Here is a 12,894-nt window from a genome sequence, read left to right as displayed (position 1 = left end):
TCCATGCTCCCCCCAACCCCCCACCACCCTGCCCAGCTCAGGGGAGGAGTTGCCGCCATCACATGATTACCGTATTTTTCGGACCATAAGACGCACTTTTTTCCCCCCAGAAGTGGGGGGAAAAGTCCCTGCGTCTTATGGTCCAAATATAGCCTACACATATACTTTAAAAAAAAAGTTTTTTTACTTGCCTGGCTCTGTGTGGTCTCTGTGTGCTTGCCCGGCTCTAAAATGGTTCTAAATGCTGCTGTTTACTTTACAGGGTTGATTACATGTGTTTATGACTGTGATGTTGGGTTTTAATGCACATAAAATATTTTAGGACACTATTTGTTTCAGAATCTTTTTTTCTTCATTTCCCTTCTCTAAAAACTGGTGCGTCTTATGGTCCGGAGCGTCTTATGGTCCGAAAAATACGGTACTCTTCCCGGACAGCCTGTGGGTTGTGTTAAGCAACAGAAGGGGCTGAGACACGACTTCCCATCCAGCTCCTTCCAAGGCTGATGGGTGGGTCAAGTTCACTCGCCTTTGGCTATTGACCAAACCTCATCGACTCATCCTTGGTGGTCCTCGGTCCTGCTCCCTTCCTCTTCCCAGAACATTCTAGACTGCTCTTGCTCCTCCTCCCTCCCTCCCTCTTAGGCCCACAGCCCCTGGATTCCCCCATTTCATTCCCTTCTCTGTCCCCTCCACCCATCCCTGACCCAGTCCCCCAGTGTCTCCCAGTCCAGATTGTGGTCCCGATGGAGCCTTGTGGGTTCTAAGTTAAGTCTAACTGGTCTCTCTCTCTCTCTCTCTCTCTCTCTCTCTCTCTCTCTCTCTCTCTCTCTCTCGGGCTTGCTGGGAGCACCGTCCATGAAGTCTCGTTGTCATCGTTATATCGTTATTCCTGATGAATATTTTTACACCTCCTAATGGAGTCTCAGGAGTGATTGTCTTTGCTTGGTCGTTTGGAGGGGTCCGGGGGGGCACCTTCCCCATGACCGGCCGAGCAATTAGAGCCGCTTGTTAAGTTGGAGGCCCAGGCCAGCGAGGACAGCTGGCCAGCCCGTCTCTGCGCGCGGCTCTGGTTAACATCAGCCCCAAAAGCTCTTTGTAAACACGTGAATAATTGATCGCCCGACGCGCACAAAGCTACTGAGGATCTGAGCCGGCATGACTCATCTGCGGGCCACGGCTGTCGTCCGGCTGCCATAACATCGGAGGAATGATGACGGTTTCTTGGAGATGCTTCCCTGGCCGGCGTTGCCAAGACCGAGGCCGTAATGGTTTGTTATGATGACCTTTGTCGTTCCATTAGGGGCTCAATTGCTTTAAAAAATGATGTGCGCCGACGTGCGGAGCGTTTTTACCCTCGGCGTGGACCTGACATCACGGTTTACATTACGGATTGTATTAATGACAGAGGAGTATTTTCACGTCCCCGGGACAAGTTTTTAACAACCCTAATCTGCCCTCGGCCATCATAAATACAAACGTATTGGTCAAACAGATCGCGTTAATGTGGCCAAGATAAATGCAGGCCTATATTTTAAGGCAGCCGAAGTCCTGGAGGATATATGGGGAGCTTTTTTGGGGGGAGAGGGGTGTGTGAAGGGATCTCGTGGACCCGCTATCAGAGGGCTGAGAGAATGAGCGATCCCCCCACCCCCTTTTCTGGCTTTCCTTTGGACAAATATAAACGTCACAGGGCTGTCCAGCAAGATTGTCCTCGGAGCATCTGGACCCCATTAAGGCCCGGTGGGGTGAATCTCAGTGTTTTTTTTAAAATATATATTTTAATGATTTTTTACAGAGAGGAAGGGAGAGAGATAGCTAGAAACATCAATCAGCTACCTCCACACCCCCAACTGGGGACGTGCCCGCAACCAAGGTACATGCCCTTGACCGGAATCGAACCCGGGACCTTTCAGTCTGCAGGCTGACGCTCTATCCACTGAGCCAAAGCGGTTTCGGCTTTTTATTAAAAAATATATTTTATTGATTTTTTACAGAGAGGAAGGAAAAAGGATAGAGCGTTAGAAACATCCATGAGAGAGAAACATCCATCAGCTGCCTCCCTGCACACCCCCCACCGGGGATGTGCCCGCAACCAAAGTACATGCCCTTGATCGGAATCGAACCTGGGACCTTTGAGTCCACAGGCCGACGCTCTATCCACTGAGCCACACCGGTTAGGGCCAAATCTTAGCCCTTAAAGCCGTATCCTTCTCACAATGCTCTCAGGGCCTTCAAAAGGCTACAGTGAAGATTGCCACGTCTTGGTGGCGTGTTGCTCAACCGCGTTTCCTTGAGTCCCCCTGCCTCTTAGAGCCTTAATTCTATTCATCCCCCACCTTTGCCCAGCTTTGAGCTTCCTGGGGGAGGAGCCCCGGGCCCTCAGATGTTCCTGACATTTCGCGTCGTTCCAGTTGGCCATCCAGATGTTGGCAGGCGAGGATGCTCTGGGCGGGAGCGGCAAGATGGATCAAACACTCCGTCTTCCTCCCCCCGTTCCCTGACCCTCCCCAGTCCTGGCCTCCATCCGCGGTGGCCACGTTGTACGCTTCTCAGGCAGGACATAAATCCTCGCTGGTGTGTTTCCAGTCTGAGCCATGAGCATGGGCTTCAGGCAGTCATGGCTCAGGCGCTCCTTTCTGGGGAAGCCAGCTGTGTCCGGGGGTGAGGTCATCTCCCCCAGGCCCCAGGGGGATGCGGCACCCCAGTTGACCTCCATGTGGGTTGTGGTCACCTGGCAATGACTGGTGAGGACTTCCAATCACACCGTGTACCCTCCTTCGCGGAGCAGGATCTTTCCTCTGTGTGTGCTCCGGCCCTGGCCAGCATCACACACTGGGCTGGAGAAATGGGATTTTGCCTGGAGCCCTCTGGGGCTAGGGATTGGGTTATTATCAAAGTGCTATTGGTGTGAGGATGCTCTGTGTGGTTTAAGGTTTTTATTTATTTATTTATTTATTTATTTATTTATTTATTTATTGCCCTAACCAGTTTGGCTCAGTGGATAGAGTGTTGGCCTGCCAAAGGGTCCCAGGTTCAATTCCAGTCAAGGGCATGTACTTTGGTTGCAGGCACATCCCCAGTAGGGGATGAGCAGGAGGCAGCTGATCAATGTTTCTCCCTCATCGATGTTTCTCTCTATCCCTCTCCCTTCTTCTCTGTAAAAAAAAAAAAAATCAATAAAATATATTTAAAAAAAATTTTTTTTCTTATTGCTTTTAGAGAGGAGGGGAGAGGGAGAGAGATAGAAGCATCAATGATCAGAGAGAATCATGGATCGGCTGCCTCCTGCACACCCCACACTGGGGGTTGAGCCTGCAACCCTGGGCATGTGCCCTTGACTGGGAATCAAACTGTGACCTCCTGGTTCCTAGGTGTTGTTGCTCAACCACTGAGCCATGCCGCCCAGGCTGTGGTTTAAGTTTTTTTTTATCTCTTTAATAAGGGAGGCACATCCACCTAGTTCCATGCTCGGCAAACTGCGGCCCTCCAGCCACATGCAGCTCTTTGGCCCCTGGAGTGTGTCTCTTCCACAAAATACCACGGCCTGGGCGTGTCTATGTTGAAGACGTGGCGTTCGAAGAAGTTTACGTTTAAAAAATGTGGCTCTCCAAAGAAATGTCCGTCGTTGTCCTGTTGCTATTTGGCTCTGTTGATTAAGGAGTTTGGCGACCACTGACCCCGTTCATAGCAGCACTGCCCTCAATAGTCAAAGATGGAAGCCACGCGAGTGCCCATGGACGGAAGGATGAATAGGCAACATGGGGTATCGCTCAATCTTCCAAAGGGAGCGAATTGGGACAGGTGTCACATAAAGATGCACACTGAGGACATTGTGAAGAGTGCAACAGGCCGGTCACAGAAAGACAAGGCCGCCAAAACCGGTTTGGCTCAGTGGATAGAGCGTTGGCCTGTGGACTGAAAGGTCCTAGGTTCGATTCCGGTCAAGGACATATAACTTGGTTGCGGGCACATCCCTGGTAGGGGGTGTGCAAGAGGCAGCTGATCGATGTTTCTCTCACATCGATGTTTCTAACTCTCTATCCCTCTCCCTACCTCTCTGTAAAAAAATCAATAAAATATATTTAAAAAGAAAGAAAGATAGAAAGAAAGAAAGAAAGAAAGAAAAAGAAAGAAAGAAAGAGAAGACCAGTGTGATTCCATCTCTAGAGCAGACACATTCAGAGAGGCAGAGAGTGGAATGGAGGCCTCAGAGGGCTGGGGGCAAGGGGAGGGGGAGTGACTGTTGAATGGGGACCACGTTTGAGTTGCACAAGCTGGGAAGAGCTCTGGAGAAAAGCTGGTGGCGTTGGTTGCACAACCCGGTGAGTGTACTCCATGCCGCTCCACTGCCCTTAACCAATGGTTCAGAGGGTGCATGTGAAGTGAAGCGTCTTTTACCACAATGAAGACATCATCATAAAAAAAGGAAATGAGAGGAGGCACATCAGAGGCTCGCAGTGGAATTCATTCTAGCGCTCAGGCCCTTTCCTGGAATGGAAGCCCGGATGGCTGGCTCCAAGAACCCCACCCCACCCCGCCCAGAACGTCAAGAAGGCTTCTTGCCGACGCCAGAGAGAGAAAGACGTGGACATGGAGTGTCTTTGAACTTCATCTCCATGGAGGGTGAGGTTATGTAAGCTCAGGCCTTCATGGCTGCTTTGAACTCCTCTGGACCTTGACTTGTAAGGGGATTTCATTTCAGACTTGGGGACTCCCTGGTCATTTGACATTTAATGGGGGGGGGGGGTAAAGTTCAAGTTCAGAATGTCTTCTGGTTGGGGTGCCTTGATGTGTCTCTGCTGGACTTCTGGTAGGTTGTGTCGGTCAGGGCAGCTAGAAATCATTTGATTTGGAAAATAAAAGAGGATCCTCATTTTCCAACTGGCGTTGGAGAACGTAATGGTCTGTACTGACCCGCCTTAGAAATTCCATTGCTTCTTTCTGTATTCCTAAACTACGACTTCCAGCCTTGCTTTTCATCAGTAATTAAACAGATATTTTTAAAAATATATTTTATTGATTTTTTTTTTTACAGAGAGGAAGGAAGAGAATTAAAGAGTTAGAAACATGGAGGAGAGAGAGAGTCGTCCATCAGCTGCGTCTTGCACGCCCCCTACTGAGGATGTGCCTGCAACCAAGGTACATGCCCTTGACCGGAATTGAACCCGGGACCCTTCAGACCACCGGCTGATGCTCTATCCACTGAGCCAAACTGGTTTCGGCAAAACAGATATTTTGATGTAAGAAAAACAAATAAATAGGTTTTTTTAAAAAAAAGATTTTTAAAATTGATTTTTGGAGAGAGGAAGGGAGAAGGAGAGACAGAGATCCATTACTTATTTTTTGCGTTCATTGATTGACCCTAAACCTTGGCACAATGGGATGGTGCTCTAACCCATCAGCTACCCGGCCAGGGCTTTTGTTTTCATGCTGAAGACAAGGAAAGGGTTCGGGAAGCCGGTGAGTGATTGCCTCGCGTGCTCAGAGGACAGGGAGGTGGTGCGTGCCAACTGGTTTTTCTCTCTTTCCACCTCCCGGCCAAGCGTCAGAGGGAACTTTTGTTGAGAGCTTTCAGGCCTTAAATCCTTCTCGAAAATAGCCTTCTCTCAGGAATCTCCAGGCCCGAGGAATTATAAAGCGTTTCCTTGGAATGGCCGGGTTAGTCACTCCGGCTCCTTAGGTCTTTGAATAGGAGGATGCCATAAATCTGGAGGTATCATATTTGTTCTGGTTGGTGACGAAGCAAAACTGTGGACTGTTAAGTCAGACGCTGTTACAAACATATGAAACGGCACTTCCCCCGCTCCCCCACCTGGGGGCATTGTGGCGGGAGGCTTTGGGGCAGTAAAAGATGGTTTTATGGTCTTGCATGCCCCGTCTGCTTTCAGCCAGCTTTTCTTTTGGAGCACGGATGCGAAGTGAAAGGTCTTGTGTGTGGCTGTCTGTCTTCCCGGTGAGGACACAAGGCTGCGTGGAGGCGAACTTAGCCCTTTGCAGGCTGTTCTTTGGGGTGTGTGTGTGTGTGTGTGTGTGTGTGTGTTGGGTGGAGGGAATGCATGTGTGTGTGAATGTGTGTGTGTGTGTGTGTGTGTATTGGGTGGATAGGATGAATGTGTGTGTGTATGTTGGGTGGAGGGGATGAATGTGTGTTTGTGTGTGTGTTGGGTGGAGGGGATGAATGTGTGTGTGAATGTGTGTATGTGTATGTGTGTGTGTGTGTATTGGGTGGATAGGATGAATGTGTGTGTGTGTGTGTGTTGGGTGGAGGGGATGAATGTGTGTTTGTGTGTGTGTGTGTGTGTGTATGTGTGTGTATGTGTAGGGGATGAATGGGATCCTGGCACTGGGATGTTTGGAGGCCTGGGCTCTGTGTGTGTATTGGGTGGATGGGATGAATGTGTGTGTATGTTGGGTGGAGGGGATGAATGTGTGTGTATGTTGGGGGGAGGGGATGAATGTGTGTGTGAATGTGTGTGTGTGTGTGTGTGTGTGTGTGTGTGTGTATGAATGGGATCCTGGCACCCTGGGATGTTTGGACTGGGAGGGATCTTAGTTCACCTACTTCCTCATTGCCCGGGTCATGTTCATGGCCCCGTGTAATGGCAGTCTTGACCTGGTCCGTTTCCCACCGCCACGTGATGGCCACGCTGCTCTCCGGGGCAGACAACGACGAGACATAGGGAGCACTAAAAGGTCATCATAGTTTTCCTTGTGTTGGCGCTTGTGGGGAATCTTTCTGTAGGTTCCAAATATATATATATATATTTATAATGAAGAAAATAAATTTACATGTAAAATAAGGCGATATATATATAATTTAAAACTGTGTTTCTAGAAGTAAGGAAAAACACAAAAAGAGGCGAGAATGGGTGGAAGACTCTCAGGGGCAGTGGGAACGGTTTTTCTCCCCCTCCTCACCTTCCCCTCCCCTCCCAGCCCAGGCCTCAGCCTCCCGTAGCCCCGATCGCCCCACAATGTCTTCTCCATCTCGTTCCCCATTCGCCTGCACTTGGCACACTGCCCACTGCCAGGCTTTGCACCAGGACAGCTCTTTCCCCAGGATTCCTCCCGGGGTGTGCGATGTGGAGGAGTCAGGGAGCCTGACAGCCCAGAATGAAATAGAAACCCCGGCTCAGGCCCCACAAGCCCCTCACCCCCAGATCCTGTCCATGAGGAGACATCAGGTCTTTGGTGATGGAAGTCAGAGCAGTGGCTGGGAATGAGGGAGGGCGCAGGGGGCAGGGGCTGGGCCGGGCCAGAGAGAGGGCTTCTGGCTGGGGGAGAGGCTGTTCCTGGTTTGCACGGATTGCCTCCGGTGTTCACTTGGGGAAACTTTTTAAAAAATATCTATTTTATTGATTTTTACAGAGAGGAAGAGAGAGGGATAGAGAGTTAGAAACATCAATGAGGGAGAAACATCGATCAGCTGCCTCCTGCACACCCCCCACTGGGAATGTGCCCGCATGGGGATATACATGCCCTTGACCGGAATCGAACCCGGGACCCTTCAATCTGCAGGCCGAGGCTCTATCCACTGAGCCAAATCAGTTTCAGCTCTTGGTGACACTTCAGTGAGCTTGCTTACCCTGTGTACTTTTCTGCATGTGTGCTGCCAGTCACCACAGAATTAAAAGAAAGAAAGAAAGAAAAACACCCGGATAGGTGGATGCATGGCTGAGGATTGCTCTAACAATCCTATAGGGGTCCATGCAGTGGTGTGTGTGTGGGGTGTGTGTGTGGTGTGTGTGTGTGTGTGTGTGTGTGTGTGTGTGTGGCCACCAGGGGGCGCTGTGTCCCCTCGCTTGATGGACAGGTGGCATCTGGAGGCCCCTCCCACAATCCTCAGACTATAGAGATTTGTGAGTGAGTGACCCACCTGGAATAGTCACTTTATCTCTCCTCTCTCCATTGTGGGGCAGCCACATACGTAAAAGACCCGGGGGGTGGGGGGGGCCATGAGGGAGAAGCTGGGGGTGCAGGGAAGACATGTAAGGCCACTCTTCCTTGGGAAGAGTTGGGGATGCTTTGCAAGCTGTCCAGAGACACTCCAAGCCCAGGAGGCCAGCTGGGGAGCGACCGGCCCGCGGTTATCAGCGACGGAAATCCTGTGAGTGGTAAATGCAGCCCCAGCCATGCCTGCAGAAGTGATTAGGGAGCAGAGAGGGGCCGGCATACCAGCCAGGAGGTTATTAGCCAGATCGTGGCCGGGAAGCCAGCGGCCGCAGGATGGGGGCCAGAGGGGCCCAAGCGGAAATGGGGGAGGAAAATAAATAAATGAGATAAGCCGTTTCATTGGCTTCCTCCCTCCTCGGCCTTTTGTTTTGTGCTGGGGCCCGAGGCCTCCTCCCCTCTTCAGAGACAACTGGCCCGAGCTCCTGGCCCTGCACCCTCCCCTTGGCAGTGACCTTCCAGGGGTCAGCGGTGACCTTTCAGGGGTCAGCTCACCTCTACCGGGTGTCAGAGCCCTAGGCTACATGCCGCATACCGTGAAGGCCAAACGTCGGCGTCCCTGTGTGTGGAGGCCCCAGTAAGAGAGCTCATTAACACTGGCTGATTGCTCCCTGCTGGGGATGGAGCATGCATGCGCCCTAGGCCAGAATCGAACCCGGGACCCTTCAGTCCGCAGGCCGACGCTCTATCCACTGAGCCACACCAGCTGGTTCTATAGGATTCCCTAGGATTCCCTCTTAATGCCTGGTGTGTGCAATGTAGGATCAGTTTCCTTGGATTCACCAGATCTGTTAAACTGCCCTAGGTACCATTAAGAGGAGTGTGTAGGATTGTGAGATTCCAGTGAGTCTAAAATCCACTTGACCTTGGCACTCATGGTCCATCCCATTCAGGGCACCCTTGGGACCCCTGATAGGGTCTGGTGGGCATGTCAGGACTTTCTTAAGAGAACGGAGACTCTTTTCCGCTCTCCCCACACCTCTCCTAATACTCAGTTCTGTTGAATTTGCCATTAAACAAAGATGCGCTCACAGTGCGTCTGAAATCATCAGATTTTTCAAAACAAAACCCAAAGGGTACACCCTGACCCTTGGTCTCTACTGCTGCCTGCCGTGGGGTCTACTCGGTCCTGTTGTACCCTCTTTAGGAGAAAAAGGGATGTATAATAAAAAACATGTTTACCACTCTTAGCCTGAATGACTATCTTTTTTTTTTTTTAAAATATATTTTATTGATTTTTTACAGAGAGGAAGAGAGGGATAGAGAGTTAGAAACATCGATGAGAGAGAATCATCGATCAGCTGCCTCCTGCACACCCCGTACTAGGGATGTGCCCGCAACCAAGGTACATGCCCTTGACCGGAATCGAACCCGGGACCTTTCAGTCCGCAGGCTCTATCCACTGAGCCAAACCGGTTTCAGCTGACTGTATCATCTTATCCATTGTCAGCAGCTCAGGATCCCACTAACGAGAAATCTATTTTCCCACCGACATTCTAGGATGCAAAACACATTGTTCATACTTTGGTGGGCGGGGGAAGGGGGACAAGAAGAAATAATAAAAATAAGATATTGTCAGAGCTTTGAAGTGTGTGTGTGTGTGTGGGGGGGGCACCATGGCAGGTTCCTTTGTTGATTTTCTTAGTGGCCACTCAGCAAGATCCTTATCGAGCATTTCTGAGCAGGAGACAATGAAAAGGACCCGGATGACAAATGTGCTGCGAAAGGAGTGCCCGGTCCTTATTGAAAACAAATAGCCCATAGGAGGCTCACTCCACCTTCCCCATCCTTCTTAGACCCGGGACCGGAGCTGTTGGCCCTGGAAAATGAATGGAGTGCCAGGAAAGCTCCCTGGCCCCCTTCTCTGGCCCTCGCGTTGCACCTCAAAGCCTTTTTTTAATGAGTTATTTCTTACAGGGGCCCTTCCAGGCAGGTCAGCATCAATATTCCTGCTTTGGAGACCCAGCTGGAGGGAGGGGAGGGCCGGGAGGTGACTCAGTAATGGGCCTTAATGATGGGAGGGTCACGTGTTTGAGGATGGGGAGCAGCTGTCCTCAGGGTCTCTCCTGAGGTCAGAGGAGAGGGCGAGAACAAACGTGAGCAGGGAGAGCATATTACAGGGAAAAGAGGGTCCCCATCATGGAGTCGTGGTCTCTGGGATGTCACGAAGCTTTCTGAGGGCAGGCATCTGTCTTCTGCCTCTTAGTGGCACAGCATCTATTAGATATAAACGCATTCCAAGAAAAATCAATGTTCAATTGCTCGATTGCTGAACAGTATAGACCCGTGGTCAGCAAACTGTGGCTCGCGAGCCACATGCAGCTCTTTGGCCCCTGGAGTGTGGCTCTTCAACAAAATACCACGGCCTGGGCGAGTCTATGTTGAAGAAGTGGCGTTAGAAGAAGTTTATGTTTAAAAACTGTGGCTCTCCAGAGAAATGTCAATTATTGTCCTGTTGATATTTGGCTGTGTGGACTCATGAGTTTGCCGACCACTGGTATGGACAAACTCCATAGGTCTTTCAACGAAGGCTGGGCACCCGTGGACCTTGGCCGACTTGACCTACCAAGAAGGAAGGCACACGTGATCCTATGAAGTCATTCCTGGTTTGGGGGTCCCCAGATTAGCTCCTCCTAGTGTTTCTGTTCAACTCAATTGAAAATCCAGTCAAGCCAATACTTATTGATCATTTACTACGTGGGAGGTAGTGGACAAGGCTTTGGGGCATTGCAGAAATGAGTTAGTCGTGACTCCTGCAAAAGCAAAAGATGGAATGGGAAAGAAAAAGACGCAGGTAACGTCTTACAATGCAAACAGTTGAGACTCTTCGTCAAGGCCCACAGGAGAAAGTGTCTTTCCTGAGGAAGGACTGGTCCTCCTTTGAGGGCCTCTCCCTTGATTAAATAAGAACCACTCAAGCCAAAACCGGTTAGGCTCAGTGGATAGAGCGTAGGCTTGAGGACTGAAAGGTCCCAGGTTCAATTCTGGTCAAGGGCATGTGCCTTAGTTGCAGGCACATCCCCAGTGGAGGGGGGTGGGGGGGTGTAAGAGGCAGCTGATCGATTGTTTCTCACATCGATGTTTCTAACTCTTGATCCCTCTCTCTTCCTCTCTGTAAAAAAATCAATAAAATATATTTATAATAATAATAAAAAAAGAACCACTCAAGATCATGTCCCTCAGGTTAAGTCAGAATGGACTGACTTGAGATCTCACTTTACATCTGTCAAGCCTCTTCATCTTTGCTGTATAATGTTCCCTAACCACTAGTGCTGTCCTATCCTGTTTGCAGATCCTGTCCATACTCAAGGAGCGGATATAGTATAGGACCTGTACACCTGGGGGTCATCTTAGAATTCTACCTGTCCTACGGGACTCATTGCTGGTGCCTGTTGGCTTCCCTGTGGTTAAAATAGGACCCCATTGCCCTAGCTGGTATGGCTCAGGGGACAGAGCATCAGCCTGTGGACTAAAAGTCCCAGGTTTGATTCTGGTCAAGGACACATGCTCAGGTTGCGGGCTTGATCCCTCGCAGGAGCCGGGCAGGAGGCAGCTGGTCAATGATTCTCTCTCATCATTGATGTTTCTCTCTCTCTCTCTCTCCCTCTCCTTTCCTCTCTGAAATCAATAAGAGTATATTAAAAAAAAAAAAAAAAAAAAACCCCACACACAAAACAGGACCATTGTGTAGGCAGGGACAGAGCAGAGTCTGTGTATGACCAGCATGCACTTGGAATTGTGCGTTTCCATTTCCTCTTTTGCAAGGCTCACCCACCACCCCGGGTCGGTCTTGGCCTTGGGTCAGCATTTCTGATGAAAGATTTTGTGGGAAAAGGATGACATTTATGTTTTAAGCGTTGATTTGGTGATTAGTGTTGGTGATTAGCTTTTAATTATTCCTGCTTCCTCTCTCCCCATTGTTGTTGACAGTCAAGACTCAGTTGCTCATATTATTTATTGAAAGGGCTAAAGAGGAAAAGACCAAGGCTAAGGCCAAATAATGGGAAGGAAGCAGCGTGTTTGAGGCCACCGAAATGCTCATGGATGGGATTGGCTTCTGGACTTAAAGTTTTTATCTCAAACTAGTCTTGGAAAAACTGCATCTTAACACAACCAAGCAACTCTTAGAAGTGGCAGCTGATTGCTTTTTCAAGGGCTGCCTATTGGAATCCCACCTTGGGTTTTATTTTGTTCTTTTCAGTCAACCATTTTTTCACATGTACTTAGCCCAAAATCTTACTATTTAAAAAAATATATATATTTTATTGATTTTTTTACAGAGAGGAAGGGAGAAGGATAGAGAGAAACATCGATCAGCCGCCTTCCTGCACACTCCTTACTGGGAATGTGCCTGCAACCAAGGTCCATGCCCTTGACCGGAATCGAACCTGGGACCCTTCAGCCTGCAGGTCAACGCTCTATCCACTGAGCCAAACAGGTTAGGTCCCAAAACCTTATTGGACGATACAAGAAGGCTAAGCCTGGGAAACTCAGCTAATTTGTAAGATAGCAAGTTAGGGATTTCAATCTCATTAAAAAATGTCCAAAATTTCAATGGCCTTGGAGGACAGTTTGTGCCATAGTACTGCCAAAAAGTCAACTCTGATGGTGAAACCAGCTTTTACTGAACACAAAACAAAAAAACACACAAAAAAGCAGGACTCCACCGTTCGGATCAAAGACTGACCTTCACAAATGTCCGCACGACTGAAGAAAAGCTTGCTTATTCCTGCCACCCTCTGCTGCTTCAGTGATGCCCTCTGCTCAGAACACTGCCCGCTCACACAGGCTTAGGCCTTGCAGCTGCTTGAGAAAGAATTTTTTTTACTCTGATGCTCTTATATTATTTCTTATATTTATTTTTTCAAAAATATTCTTATTGACTTTAGAGAGGAAGGGAGATGGACAGTCAGAAACATCCATGAGGAGAGAGAATCATGGGTC

Source organism: Pipistrellus kuhlii, unplaced genomic scaffold, assembly GCF_014108245.1.
Source record: "Pipistrellus kuhlii isolate mPipKuh1 unplaced genomic scaffold, mPipKuh1.p scaffold_m20_p_25, whole genome shotgun sequence".
Taxonomy (NCBI): Eukaryota; Metazoa; Chordata; class Mammalia; order Chiroptera; family Vespertilionidae; genus Pipistrellus; species Pipistrellus kuhlii.
This window is presented reverse-complemented; position numbering follows the sequence as displayed.